Source organism: Bos taurus, chromosome 10 (assembly GCF_002263795.3).
Source record: "Bos taurus isolate L1 Dominette 01449 registration number 42190680 breed Hereford chromosome 10, ARS-UCD2.0, whole genome shotgun sequence".
NCBI lineage: Eukaryota > Metazoa > Chordata > Mammalia > Artiodactyla > Bovidae > Bos > Bos taurus.
This window is the reverse complement of record NC_037337.1, coordinates 16,575,235-16,589,467: the sequence shown is the minus strand read 5'-3', so window position 1 is coordinate 16,589,467 and position 14,233 is coordinate 16,575,235. Positions and strand designations below refer to the sequence as shown.

The following is a 14,233-nucleotide window of genomic DNA, read 5'->3' as shown; positions in this document are numbered from 1 at the left end:
AGCTCTGCCAGCTCCAAGGCCCCATCCAAAACCCCAGAGCTGCTACAAACAAAGCTTTGAGTCAAGGATCCTGTCAAGACACCTACCTGGGGCCCCAGCTGCTGCCAGATTCTGTGAAGGACACATGGGAAAATTCTCTTCAATGTCACATTTGTTGAGCACCTGCTATGTGCCAGGCCCTATGCAAGGCACTGTGCACTCAAAGACAAACAACCCAAGGTCATCAGACTCATGCATAAGTCTGGCTCATGGCAATGTGGAAGACCTGGGATCAATCCCTGGAGAAGGGAATGGCCACCCACTCCAGTATGCTTGCCTGGAGAATTCCACGGACAGAGGAGCCTGGTGGGCTACAGTCCATGGGGTTGCAAAGAGTCGGACATGGCTGAGCGACTTTCACTTCACTTCACAAAGCAAAGAATACAGACCAAAAAATGAGTTCAGAAATTTTCATCAGTACAGGGGATATGAGCAGAGTTTTAGAGTCCTTAAGTGTCCTCACTGTGGGGACAGGGTGGGGATCAGGTTTCCCAGGAGGGAGAAGCAGCTTCAGACATGCATGGGAGTAAGAGACGCTGGGCTGACCTCCAGCTGGCTGGTGGGTGGGGAGGGCAAAGATGAGAGTTGAGGCTGGGGAGATAAGACAGGGGCTTGGCCTTGTCTTATGTCAATGGGTAGACACTGAAGGACATTAAATAAGTATAGAGGGAGCACAGGGAGAGTTTTGAATTAGATGCCTGGGAAGACTTTCTGGAGGAGGTGGTTTCTGAGCTGGCCCTTAAGTAATGGTCAGGACTTTGGGAGGTAGAGATGGAAAGGAAGGCCTTCCAGTGTGAAGGCACAGAGGGCATGGAACAGTACACGTAAGGCCATCGGGGGACAGCCAGGGCCAGTAAGGGATAGTGGAGGAGACATCAAAAGAGGTAGCAGTCAGGCTGTAAGTAAGGGCTACTGAAGATCACGGGAGGGAGAGAGCATTTGGGCTGGAAGGCTCAAAGAAAATCTTATGAAGAGAATGAATGAATCACTTATCAGTCAGTCCATGAGTGGGCCTCGATTTGAACCATCAGGTTTAACAGGCTTGAGTGGGTACAGGCTCCATACCAAGCAGACCACCTCTGCCTGAACCACCCCATATCCCTTGGTCCTGCCCTTTCAACATACCCTCTCCAAACCTACCCATCTGGAGTCCCATCTCTTGGAACACTGCTAGGAACCTCACAGTTAAATTTTTGAGCTAATCAAAATCCTAGATTCCATACAACCGAAGCCCTTAATTTTGCACTGGAGAACACAGAAGCCCAGAGATGGGAAGTGAATTATCCAAAGTCACACAGTGACACTTTGCAGTATGAGAGCCAGAAACAGCAGCTGGAATCCCAAGGGTCTGCCTTTTTAGCACAAGACTTCTCGGAGGTGAGATTGCGCATAAGGATCCAAAGGAATGAATTTATGATGGTGATGCTTCAAGCAATACAACCAATTCTGGGGAAACACCTGGGTACTACAAATAGACCAGGTGGGTAACTTACCCTCTCTCCCAAATTGGAAGCTGGCCTGAGTCTTAGGTGCAGAGCAGGAAGGGGTGAGGAGCTGAAAGTTTCATGTAATTTGTTTCAATTTCCACATAAACCATATAGGAAAGGAAATATGAGCCTTATTTAGCAAAAACTGAGATTTCAGGAGTTTTCCCAGGCCTGAAGGATCCAACTCTCCCTCCTGGAAAGAGGATGCCATCACCGTCAGCCTCCCCCGCCTTCCCCATCAGCTGCTCTTCTTTCGGGGGCCTGAAAACCCCACAGGGGAAGGTCTGTTCTTGGCCAGGTCAATAACAGCCCATTAGGAAGCCTCTGTTTAATAAACCATTAACGTTAAATTATTGAAGGGAAAGGAAAGTACCATGAAGGTTCAGGTCAACAGGAGTAGGGAGCAGGAGGATGATGAAAGGATATTAATTGAATGTCCGTGAGTATGACATTCTCTTGGGTGTGACTGTGTGGTTTTTATAGCAACCTCAGAAAAATCCAGGTCTTTCCTGTTACAGAGCAGGAAACTGAGATTCAGGGGTGTTTACTGACTGTCAAGGATAAACAGACATTGAGTGGAGTTTAACTGAGGGCAGGCTGGCTCTTTCCTCGGCACGATGCTGCCTAAAGAAGTCAGGATGGAGAAGACAAGGGGATGGAGGGCAACTCAGGGGAGCTAAGGGGGGTCAGCAAGAGGGAAGAGGGGAGGGGAGAAGCCAGGAAATCAATTCTTAGGAGTACCTCAGTGTCTCTCATGACCTTCGCTTTCCTCCTGAGGGTTTTCTAAAAATAGTTTTTGTTGATTGATTTATTGCTGTGTTGCCTCTCCATTGCTGTGAGCAGGGTCCGCTGTCTAGTTGCCGTGCACAGGCTTCTCATCGCCGTACCATCTCTTGTTGCGGAGCACAGACTGGACACAGGGGCTTCAGTACTTACAGCAGGCAGGCTCAGCAGTTGCGGTGCAAGGACTGAGTTGCCCCGGGACATATGGAATCTTCCCAGACCAGGGATCGAGCCCACATGCTCTGCCATTGGCAGGCAGATTCTTAATCACTGACCACCAGGGATGTACCTCTTCCTGATGGTTTTTACCAACCCTCATAACATGAAGCTGGTCTGTTAGAGGCAGGAAGTAGGTAGCAGAGGAGAAACAGAACAACCTCTCCTTTTCTTGTATCCATTCCAGTTGCTACCCTTCCCACCTGGTCCAGCCAATCAGTGCTCACAGATCTTGGCCAAAAATGCCCTTCCAGATGCTGGAGAACATTTTCATGATGCTCCTGTGGGAATAGAAGAACAAGGGAAAATAGAGCTAAGATGTTAGGATCATTTAACCAGACATTGGATTTCAGGATTCTGAAGTCTTTAGGATGTCACTGTCCGTGTGACTTCTTGGGACACTTTGCAGGGGAGTTACAAGTGGCACAGCAAACACCCCTCAACAGCCCCTGACCCCTCTGGGAGCCAGGTGGAGAGCTGCTGGGACAATCAGCCAGGCAATTCTGCCTCCTCCTCCTCTGGGCCCTTCATCCTGTTACCTTGGAAGGAAACCCTACACATGAAAGGCTGGCTGCCTACATAATGGACGGGGAACCAATGTGGGCAGCATGAAAGGCTGTCCCTGCCTTCAGAACACCCCTCCAGGAGGAGTCCCAGGCTCCTACCCAGTGGAATATGGAAAGTTTACCCATAGTATATGCTCAGTAAATGTTGGTTAAACACCTAAGCAAATGCATGAACAACCATCTAATGATCTGATTCCCCAACTGAATAAGCAGGTCAGGCTGCCATAGCAAAATACCATAGACAAAATTTTTCAGGCAACAGAATGGTATCTTCTGGAGGTGCTGTTGTGGTCAGGTTTGCAGATGACTGCCTTCTCCCTGTAGGTCATATGGCCTTTCCTCGGTGTGTATATGGGAAGGGAGAGAGCTTTATCTTTCTATGGGGCCACATTCCTATTGGATTAGGGCCCCACCCTAACCTCATGTAACCTTAAATTACCTCCTAAAGACCCTGTCTCCAGATGGCGTCAACTAGGGGTTAGAGTTTTAACATACACATTCGGAGGGATACAATTCAGTCCACACCACCGACCAAGGAAGGGATTTAGTAATGATGTCATGAAAGGCCTTCAGCATTTAACATTCCTCTCTAGCAAACCTAGCAAAGGTTTCAGCACCTGGGAATCCCTTAAAGAGTAGTAGTATTCTCTTGAGGCTGCCATCCATGACAAAGCCATGCTGCAGAGCCTGCTGGGGAGGTACTGTTTTCATGGCTAGTGGAGAGGGCCTGGAATTCTCAGCAGGCTTCCTGCAGAATAAGGTCCCACAAGGGACTGGAGGGGCATGGGTGTTACTGAAAGAGCACCTCCTGAGAGCCCCAGCCTTCTCATGTCTCGCTGCTCTGCTGTGAAGCCTTGAGACCACTCCCCAAACAGGGTTTCGATTATTCCATCTGCAAAATGAGGAGGTGGATCAATAATTTCTAAGAATCTCCCACTGTGCTTGCTTTACCTATTCCCAGGAAAAAAAGAGTCAGGGAGCCAAAAGTAAATCAGAAGCTAAGCTAATAAAGACTCCCAACTTAACTGCTAACTGCAGAGACACCTTAGGCAAATGACTTCATCTCTGAATTTCTCTTTCTGCATCTGGATGTTGGCGTTATCACAATTACCTCCTCGTGGGATTCCCAGCATCACTGTGGTAGGCTGATTACCTTTATGGGCTCTAATTCTTTACCTGTCCCTGTGTCCATGGTCTATGCTTCTGAGTTTATAATTCCTTCACCATAAAGAGGTGGAGTCTATTCCCCTCTTTGACGGAGTTAGGCCATGTCACTTGCTTTGGCTAATGGGGTGTTTGCAATGGGAAGCAAGCAGAAGTTTGGGAAAGCACCTGAATGATGGAGTTTGCATGATTCTGCACTCTGCTACCACCACGAGAATATGCCTGAGCCAACCTGGTAGAGGATGAGAAACACAGGCCAGTTATTGCCAGAGTCGCCCCAGTTGTCCCAGATGGGGTCAAGATCAACCAACAGGGACCCATTCCTGGACCTTTAGAGAGTTCAGCCAAGGCTAGAAGGAGCTCCCAGCTGACTCGTTAAGTCAAGGAGCTGAAAAATTTTTGTTTTAAGGCTCTGAGTTTGGGATGGTTTGTCTTATTTTGGCAACCAGTAACTGACACAATCAAAAAATAACACATGATAGGTACCCAAAATGTGTGTGTTTCCTCCATCAATCACCCTACTCACCCCACACCTTCAGATGCAAGCCTAGATATCCCAGAGATAGTCTGAGAGGCATCAGTCACGGTCTTGGTGGATTTTAAGCTTCAATCTCATTGTTACTTTCGCTTCCGATTGATTGCAGACACTGACTGCTCAATTTTGATTAAACACTAACTCATAAGCTGCTTACAAAATGCCTGCAAAAAGCTGACATTTATGAAGTCCAATAAACTACTTGTAAGAACAGGAGTGCTACATTGGGAGGAAAAAAAAATAAAATCTTCTTCCAAACAAACATCGGTTGACAGCAGACAGATGGTCAGAATCCCTTACTTGTAAACTAGAAAAATTAAGATTTGGCAAGGGTTGTCTGAAAATAACTAGCAAACATCAAAGTTTCCCCTTTCTAGGCTGGTGTTTTTCTGGGCCCGACTTCAATATTTTCACAGGCTACTGCACGGAAAAGGTGTTGCAGGCCTCCGCGTTGCTGGCAAGGAAAGGCTAAGAAATACCAGCAACGATTTATAGGAAGCGAGGGTGCCAACATCCCGAAGAGTGAGCGCTTAACAGCCAGCAACTGCACATTCCCATAAATCCCCATAACTCAGCATCAGGCCTTCCCTTAATCTGCTGAGGTGTGAGCGAAAGGGAAGGCGGAATTTTCTAACTTGATTTTCCACTCAGATCAGCTTTCACGGAGGTGACTGCGAGTTAATCTTATGGGGCGAGCAGCGATCTTAATAGAAATGGAATCCCCCCTCAAAACCACAAGGCGGGACTCTCCCCACCTTTGTTAAATCAAGGGAGGAGGGTTCTAAGAGGGGCTTTGGCTCAGTCTTAAACAAGCCCTCCAAGTTCAAGAAAGACCTAGTCTCTGGCTGCCCTGGTTCACATTTCTTCCTGACCTTTCTATGACCTCTGAAGGGCTCAGAGCAGGCGTGTGTGCAGATGAGGTGGGGTGGCGTGTTTATTTACCTACACACAAGCCTCGGCATGCTGATGTAGTTCCAAAGATGGCCCAGGTGCCGCCTCTTGGTGGCATTGCCCCACCACCTCGGTTACACAGCTGGCACACAAGCCCATGCCCTCCTGAACCACAGAATCTGGGGCCCAGCTATGAGAGCAACAGAGTCTCACTGATCTCGGGTGGCCTCGGTCTGCAGCAGCTTGAAGTCGGGACTTCAATTCCAGGCCAGAGATTGAGGTCAGGCAACAGCAGTTAGTATGCTAAATCCCAGCCACTAAGCCAGTGGTCCGTGACAAGGCCCTGGCCCCTCAGCTCTGTAGAAGTAAATTTCCACATAGAGATGGAACGTAGTGAAACAAGTAAAGTATTTAGGAGGAAAAGACTATGGCTGGATAAACACACTGGTAGCCTCAGAGAGAGGGTTGCATTTCACGGTAGTTTGAATCAACTTTTATGAGGCATTCTTCTGGGTTTCCTTTGACAACTCACTTTGCCTTGCCTGGTTCTGAGTCCATATTTGGTATATCTCAGGGCCCTGCCATGTGAAGAACCCACCTGCTCATGCAGGAGATTCGGGTTTGATCTGGGGAAGATCCCTTGGAGGAGAAAGTGGCAACCAACTCCAGTATCCTTTCCTGGAAAATTCCACGGACAGAGGAGCCTGGTGGGGTTGCAGAGTCTGACACAACTCAGCGACTGAGCATGCACACATGCTTGGTACTTAATTCCCAGGACCATGATGAGCTAATCAATATAAAAGCACTTAAAAGAGTTCCTGGCATGTAGCACTACATATGCGTTTGTTAACATTAATATTATTCCAGATATTCAATACATGAGTGCAGAAAAAATTTGCAGCGTGAGAGCTCAGAGGGAGCCTATGATTTGCTTATTTATTAAGTGCATGAAAAACAGTGAACTGTATTCTCTGAAGGAACAAAGTCCGTCCTCACCCCACAGGATTCCTACCTCAGTTCAAACTTAGTTCACTGAAATCAGCTGTCTTTCCTTTGCTTCTCCTAAGAGTCACCAGTTTGGGACTTCCCTGGTGGTCCAGTGGTCAAGAATCCACCTGCCAATGCAGGGGACACAGGTTCGATCCCTGGTCTGGGAAGATTCCTCATGCTGCGGGGCAGCTGAGGCTGGGGGCCCCACCTACTGAGCCTGTGCTCCAGCGCCCATGCGCCACAACGAGAGAAGCCACCGCTCCCAAAACTAGAGGAAGCCTGCATACAGCCACGAAAACCCACTGTAGCCAAAGATAAATAGATTTTGTAAAAGTCACTAGTTGTCGCTGAAAGCCATGAAATGACAGGGCACTCACTGGTGCCAACTGACTTCCATTAGAATCCCAGCTCCGCTCGCCCCCTTCCCTGGGCTCTCTCAGCTCCAATCCTCCCAGGGCCGCGGCAGCCTCTGGTGTGAAGCCGCAACGGGTGGACATGAGCACAATAATATTTAAACACTTGCATGCTGCGGTACACCTTCCCAGTCCCTCGGTAGAGTTTCCTAATTAATCACCCTGTGTACTGCATTCTACATTAATTAAATTAAAAGTAATTAAATCCAGGAAATTGAAATTAGTCTAATTAGATTAGAGGCACATTCAGTGACTGTGGTGAGGGGCGCCATGTAAATTGGCCAATTTTGGTGTAGAAACAAGAAACTCGGATTGCAGACAGGCTGTTAAGAGAGAGAGGCAAGCTTTACAAAGAATTAGTGGAGGTCGAGGCAATAAATGTTATCTGTGAGAGCAACAGTAACAGCAGAAATGAGTGGTACCTTCATCAGGGCTTCCTGGGGCTGAGCCTGCCTGGTGCATCCCCACCAAATCCCTCTGAAGCAGGTGCTGCCATCATCCCTGCTTGGCAGATGGGAAACAGAGGCTGTGCTGTGTGGAGCATCATGGTAGGGACCCACGTGGTTTGGCTGCAGAAGCCCCTCCCAGACTTCTCCAGGCAGCTTTCCTGGTCTGGATGGAGAGTTGCTTCTGTGGGCTGGACAAAGGAGAGTGCTGGAAGTGACGCACACACACAGCAGGCAGCACAGCCTGCCACGGACTAGAGCAGCAACCTCTCCAACTTTCATCCTCCCATGATGCTCAAAAGTGGTCCAGGCCAGACATGGCGGTTGAGAACTGGGAGGTGCCCAAGACTGTCCATGCTTACAAGCTAATGGGTCAGCTCGCCCTCCTCTCATGGCAGTTGGCAGAGAAGCAGAGGCTCCTGGGTCAGAGACAGAGGACGTCATTCCTCACAGAAATAGCTAGAGTCAAAATGGCAGCATTCTCTTGCCTCGGTTTTCTCCAAGCCCCAAATCCCATAAGGCAACATGAAAGGGACCAGAGGATGCCTGCACCCACCCACAGTGGGTTGCGTTACAAGAGAGAAACCCCCATCTTAAGGAAGGAGACTCTTTTATAAGGAACAGTGAGGCTGTCTGCTATCTGCTCCAGAAGGGAACATTGTCCTCCAAGACTGCTATAGCAGCAGTCCCCAACTTTTTTGGCACCAGGGACCAGTTTCATGGAAGACAATTCTTCCACAGACCGGCGGAGGTTGGGGGTGGTTTGGGGATGATTCAAGCACTTTACATTTATCAGGCTCTTTATTTCTGTTATTACTGCATCAGCTCCACCTTAGATCATCAGGCATTAGATCTCAGAGGTTAGGGACCCCTGCTATACGGCATTCTTGGAAAAATGGTCTGGAATAAAGGCAGATGGGACCTGTGCTCACCAAACATGCAGAAATGCTAAAAGTCCATGGAGAATTGTCTCCCAACAATCGGCACCCCTTGTTTGAAGTCTCAGTTTCTGGCAAATTTCCCCTGGAGTACACCACTCTGCCAGCTACTCTGATTAATTTGACTGACAGAATAGGACCAAATGTGTTCAGTGAGTCTCATACAGCATTTAATTAAGGCCACTACCAGCAGAACTTCAAGCAGTGAGATGAGAGAAACCTACAGTATTAACTGCAATCCCACGCTGCCCCTCCAGGGCCCTGGACTGGTCATATGAGCAGAGCCATAAGAAATCAGGGAAAGCCATAGATGTCTCCCTGATGTTTCTGTGCTGACCTTTCTCCTTGATTCAAAGCAATGACCCAAGTAGTGCAGGATGTCTTAGGGGCTGCATAGGCTCCACCTGGGCCTGCCAGGAAACAGTGCAGGGCAATGCTGTGATCTAGAACAGTCCACACTGGTCAGCTGAGGCTGACATGCATGCTTCCAGGGCGAGGTGAGGTCTGCTGAAATCGGGGGCAAATTTTGTGCCACCTTTTCTACGTAGAGGACCCCCATTACAGGGATAACTAGCCACAGGGTACACACAGTGATGAGTCGGTTGTCTGTCCAGGAAGCTACCCCAGGTCGCTGCAGTCATCTAGGGGTGAGTGATCTACTGGTGCTGTTTACTTAGACATTAGTCTCCTGTGGTGACTCCCGCAGGACAGGCCAGCGGGGAGACTAATTAATGTCTGATTTCCACATACGAAGCACAACCCCATGGTGCGTACGGAGGCCCTAGAAAGAAGGTCTTCTTTGCAATTGTTGAGGTGCCCTAAGTGAAGCCCACATCTATCGGGGGTACAGGTTGACGGTGCCTCCACCAGCCCCTCAGTGGGTGGTAAGCCATAGCATTCCCAGTTCAGCTGGAGTGAGTGAGTGAGTCTAGTCTAGTCCTCGATTTGGGGGGAACTGAGGACAGCCCGTGCAGCCTGCTCTGTTTGTGTGCACCCCAGCTGGGTGACAGTCGCCTGCCCCATGGAATGACTGTGCAGCAGCCATGAGAATGGGGGGAGAGAAGATGTCAGAGGGGCAGACGTGTATTGCAGGGGAGGGGTGGCAGTCTTGCCTGCTGTACCTGTAGACTCTTCAGTGAGCCTGAGGGAAGTGGGGGCCAAATCATGGTCAGAGCTGGCTGGTCGGGGAAGGCGGAATGCGTGCCGGGTGGGAGGGCTGCATGAGGACATTCTCTTGGGAGGGAAGCTTCAGGGCGGCTCTGTAAGGCTAATCTCATTAGTCCCTCCCTCCCCCATACCTCTGAGTACAAATCTAAACATTCCCTTCCCAGGGGTTGGGTTGCTAGCCATACTCCAATGCTATCCGTGGAGACCATCACCCTTTCCCAATAATCTCCTGCTCACACTCATACCTTTAGTGAAGAAGGTTCAGAGGCAAGACTGACAAGAGCATTTTCATAAAGCACACAGAGACCCGTCATGGGTCTCACTTTGGCCCCCACGGCCCAGCGTAGGAGGTCACTTTGCTAACGCTCTAAGATCAGGGCAACCCAACAAGAGAAGCCAGGTGGCCGAACAGGCATTAAGTTTGAATCCCCCAGGTCCCCCTTTGGCTGCCCTGGGGCTGCTGCTGGGAAAGAAAGACGCACCGTGCCCAGGAATGGTCAGGGACGGGATCCTGAATTTCCCAAAGGGATCTGAAGAACACCCACCCTTTACACCCTAATCGTTACTCAGGAAGCAGCCAAGGGGACACAATTGCTTTCTGGGTCAGCAGCATCCAGTGGTCAAACTGCTGGACTACGGTGTGTGGCCCAGGGGGAGGGGAGAGGAGGGGGGACAGCAAGGAAAGGAAGGAGGAAAGGGGAGAGAGGAAAAAGGAGAGCCCTAGCTCTGGCACAGGCCTAGGCAACAAGTTCATCTCCCACAATCCCATCGACAACACCTATGTTCAGGGTCCTTCTCAGGTTTCCCCCCAAAGAGCAGGAGAAAAAGCACTTTATGGACCCAAAGTTCTGTTCTGCTCATTTCATCAGCACAAAGGAAAAGTCGGCCCTAAAGATTCGCGTCTGCACCTCTGTCAAGAGAGAAACCACTTGCTGTTTTGCGATGACAGTTTTTCCATCTTCTATCCATCACAGGGTCAAGCCCCTCCCCAGTCCTTCTCACAGGCAGCTGGCAACCCGCCAGCCTGCGGCTCATAGGAAACAGCTCTACAAGGGCCCCAAACAGCACAGGTGAGCTTCCCAGACGGCTGCTTAAATGTGGTACAGAAGCACATTTTCGACTGCCAGAGACAAGCGTGCATTGTGCATCCTTCAAGGGAGCCTCCGTGATATTAATTTTTACTGCTGAGCTGATGATGAGACTTGAGGCAACAGGAGAAAACCAGGCTCCATTCCCTGGTTCCACACTTCTGACATTGTGAACTGAGAGCAGTATTACAGGGCAGTTTAGTGCAGGCACTAAGCTCTGCTGCTCCTGGAGACCCTGATCGGGCCAGCAGACCACATGCCACCCACCTCCTGGCCCCCCAGATGCCTAGCAGAGTGCAAGCATACCAGTGTTAGGACAAGGGGCCTCAGTGAGTCATGAAGGCCTCTGTGGGTGCCTGTCTTTGAAGATGCCAGTGAGACGTTATAGGGAGCAGGACAGAGCAAGCAGGAGAAACATGCCTCATCCCTCTTAGCTCCTAACCAACAATTAGCCTGACCTTTTCCTCTGAAATTATACCAACTGCAACTTCTACTGCTGCTTTGCCTAATTTGCTTCACTGCTGGGGGCAAAACAAGTCCTGAAGAGGAATAAAAGCAGCTGGTTTCTTTCGACCATCAAAGGCAGAACTGGATGCTGCATGGTGATGTTCAAGGCAATTCAAAATTAACTTCAAATTACCAAGAGCTGTCTCCCTCCCCGCCTTGCTCTCAAGCTCCTTCACTCTCTCTCTCTCTCTGTGCTTTTAGCCTGACTTTGTTCACAAAACAGAGCTGTTCCCAGCCTCCCTCTGCTCTGCTTTGAAGCCAGCCCATGTTTTTCCACTTCATCCCTTCATCCCTCTGGGCGATGGTTTCTGCCCCCTTCCAAAAGAATCCATGAGGAGGCTCAAACCCCAAGCGTTTGCTTTTTCTAAGAGGTTCCAAGGTGCCAACGTGCTTCCAACACCCTTGGAGTATGGTTGCTGGAGACTGTAACATGCTGGCCAGGTAGGGTGGCCTCTGGGGCACAGCAAGTTATTCCTGAGTGCTCCCCAGCTGGGGAGAGAAATGATGAGGAGAGGAGAGGAGACAGAGAAGCAGAATTGTGCTGGGAAGCTGGATTCAGTGGCCCATTATTTCAGCAAATTATGTGTAGAGCCCAAGGTCCTTCTGGAGCTGGTTCCAAGTCTACCTCTTAGGGGAAGTCTTTTCTCGTGGTCTTTGCCCCATGGAGCCCACCAGCTCCCCTCCCTGGACTTTAGCTTTACTGCCTTCCCAGCCTCTTGGCTTCAGGTCTCTAACCTGCTGTCTACTTGAGAGAAGCCCTGCACATTTGAGAAGCCCATCCCAGTTGGGATGGAGCATGGCATCCCAGTGAGTGTTGCCCCGTCCCCACTCCGAGATAAACTCCACAACAAAAGGGACCATATCGGGTCCAGGGCCTCACCCAAGCCTGACGTCTCAAGCACAGTCAGAACCCAATAACTACTTATAAATTAGATGATGGTTTCCTTCAGACGTTGCAAGAGCTTGTTTTGTTTCCTTTAATGACAGAAGAAAACACACATGTTAAGAATGTTTCCAACCTCATCTCTGTTCCTGCCTGTAAACCAAGTAACCAAATTTCCCTTCAGCATTGGACCAAAGAACTGGGCAGCTTCCTGGTGCAATTAAACATTCAGCGGTGAAGGAGTTTCTCTTTTCCACTTGCTAGCTGCCTCTCTTGGAAGAGTGGGGCTAAGTCACATACCTACCTGAGTGCCTCCTACTCAACACTCAGTTTAGCTGGGTTGCACCCACACAGCTATGGGATCCTGAAGACAGACCATGTGAGAATGTTCCTTCAAAGGAGACACCCCACTGCCAGGTCGCCAGGTCGTGTGGTACAAAGGGAGCTTTGATGGGTGCAGATAGCCCTCAGGCTGTAAGAAGAGGGCCTTGCCCTTCAAACTCAGCTGGTCTGATGTCTCCAGTAAGAACTTCACTACAGCGGCCAGGGGAGGCCTAATGAGGAGGTGACATTTGACCTGAGGCTTGAATGATAAGACCATGCCATGGCAGGTTCTGGGGAAGATCATTCAAGGTAGATGCTACAGCTATTGCAAAGGCTCTGGGGAAAGAACAAGTTTGACATGTTCAGGGAACTAAGAGAAAGCCAGTGCAGCTGGAGTATGGAGGTTGTATTCACAGTAATACATCAGAGGGAAAAACAGAGGTTGGGAAGGAGACAGGGACCAACTGTGTGGCCTTTTGCATCCCACAGAAAAGAGTTTAAACTTAAGTTCAATAAGAAGCAATTGAAGAGCTTTACTTAGGAGAGTGGTATTTTGAGATCATTCTGGCTGTGATGTGGAGAATGGATGGCAGGGCTACCGGGGTGGGAACAGAAAGGTCTGTTGGGAAGTGACGACAGTTGACCAGGGAAGATGTGACAGCTTAAAACGTTGTGATGGGAGAGGAGGGAATGCAATAGATTCAGGATGTGTGTTGGGAGTGTAGCCAATAAATCCTTCTGCCGATGGGGAGGCTGTGAGGAGGGAAGTGGAAGATCAAGGACAACTCTTATGATTCTGTCCTGAACAGTGAGGTTGGATGTCAGTGCTCCTTACTGGGATGGAAAGACGCAGGGAGGTTTAGAGACTTGGTGTAGGTGATCAACAGGCTGGCTATTGTCATCTCATCCCTATGGTGATGGACGCCATGGAGCTCTGCCCAGATCCCCTCTTCAGAGCCAGTGTACCAGTCCTCCAGCCGACCAGAAGCACATAGCTCATCCCTCATTAGAACCTGCCTTAGACCACAGCAAATTGCCCTCCCAAGGTTACACCACCTCCGAAGGGGGCCCACGGCCAGTGACTGGCTGATGTGTAGATACAAGGCCCAGCCTTCTTACCTCAACTGGAGAGCCTCCCGGATGATCGACTGGGGCCTCTGGCCCAGCAGCTGCCTTGCTGTCAGCTTTCCCTGCTGCCCTATTGGTCTCCCCATCTCTTTCTTTGTGTGTCTCCCATGAATAACCTTCCAGGCTCTACAACCTGCCTCAGAGTCTGGTTCCAGGAAACCTCATCCAGGACTGCTATTATTATCATCATTATCACTCGATCATTTCTAGGATTCCATGCACTTGAAAACTCTGCTGTGAAGAATTCTGGAATAGCCTCTCAACCTTGTCTAATTCCTACTAGCTTAAGACTCCCAGCTCCCTCGGCTTGGTCCACTCCCAACACACAGGCCCTCAGAAGCAGCTTCCTGTCCTAGGTTTGCTGTGAAAATGGTCGTATTTTCTGTGACTTTATCTGTAGAAGCACTCTTGTAATAATTGAGACTCTGGTTCCTATGTTGAGAAGGGACAGGTACCCAGTGAGCTATAAGACACGTCAGGGACCACAGAGGCCTCTTGATAAGCCATCCAAAACCCCTGGGCCCCGAGGAGGGTGGGGAATATGAAGAAAACAGCACCAACAGCATCTTCTTGGTGAGAGCAAATTGTCTCCACATGTACTTCTGTAGCCACACGTGTGACTGTGTTTGTGAAAGATGTGTCCTCATCTGCGCCTGCACCTGTATTCA

General features: G+C 49.6%; 1 long non-coding RNA gene across 2 annotated transcripts in view; it reads right to left on the bottom strand.

The window, feature by feature from the left end:
• LOC104973058 (uncharacterized) overlaps nt 1-14,233 on the bottom strand; it is a 52,858-nt gene that overhangs the window by 32,523 nt on the left and 6,102 nt on the right. For both annotated transcript variants that reach the window (XR_009496133.1, XR_003036764.2), the window contains exon 2: nt 2,268-2,806. This is a non-coding gene — a long non-coding RNA (uncharacterized lncRNA). The remainder of the gene's footprint in view (nt 1-2,267; nt 2,807-14,233) is intronic.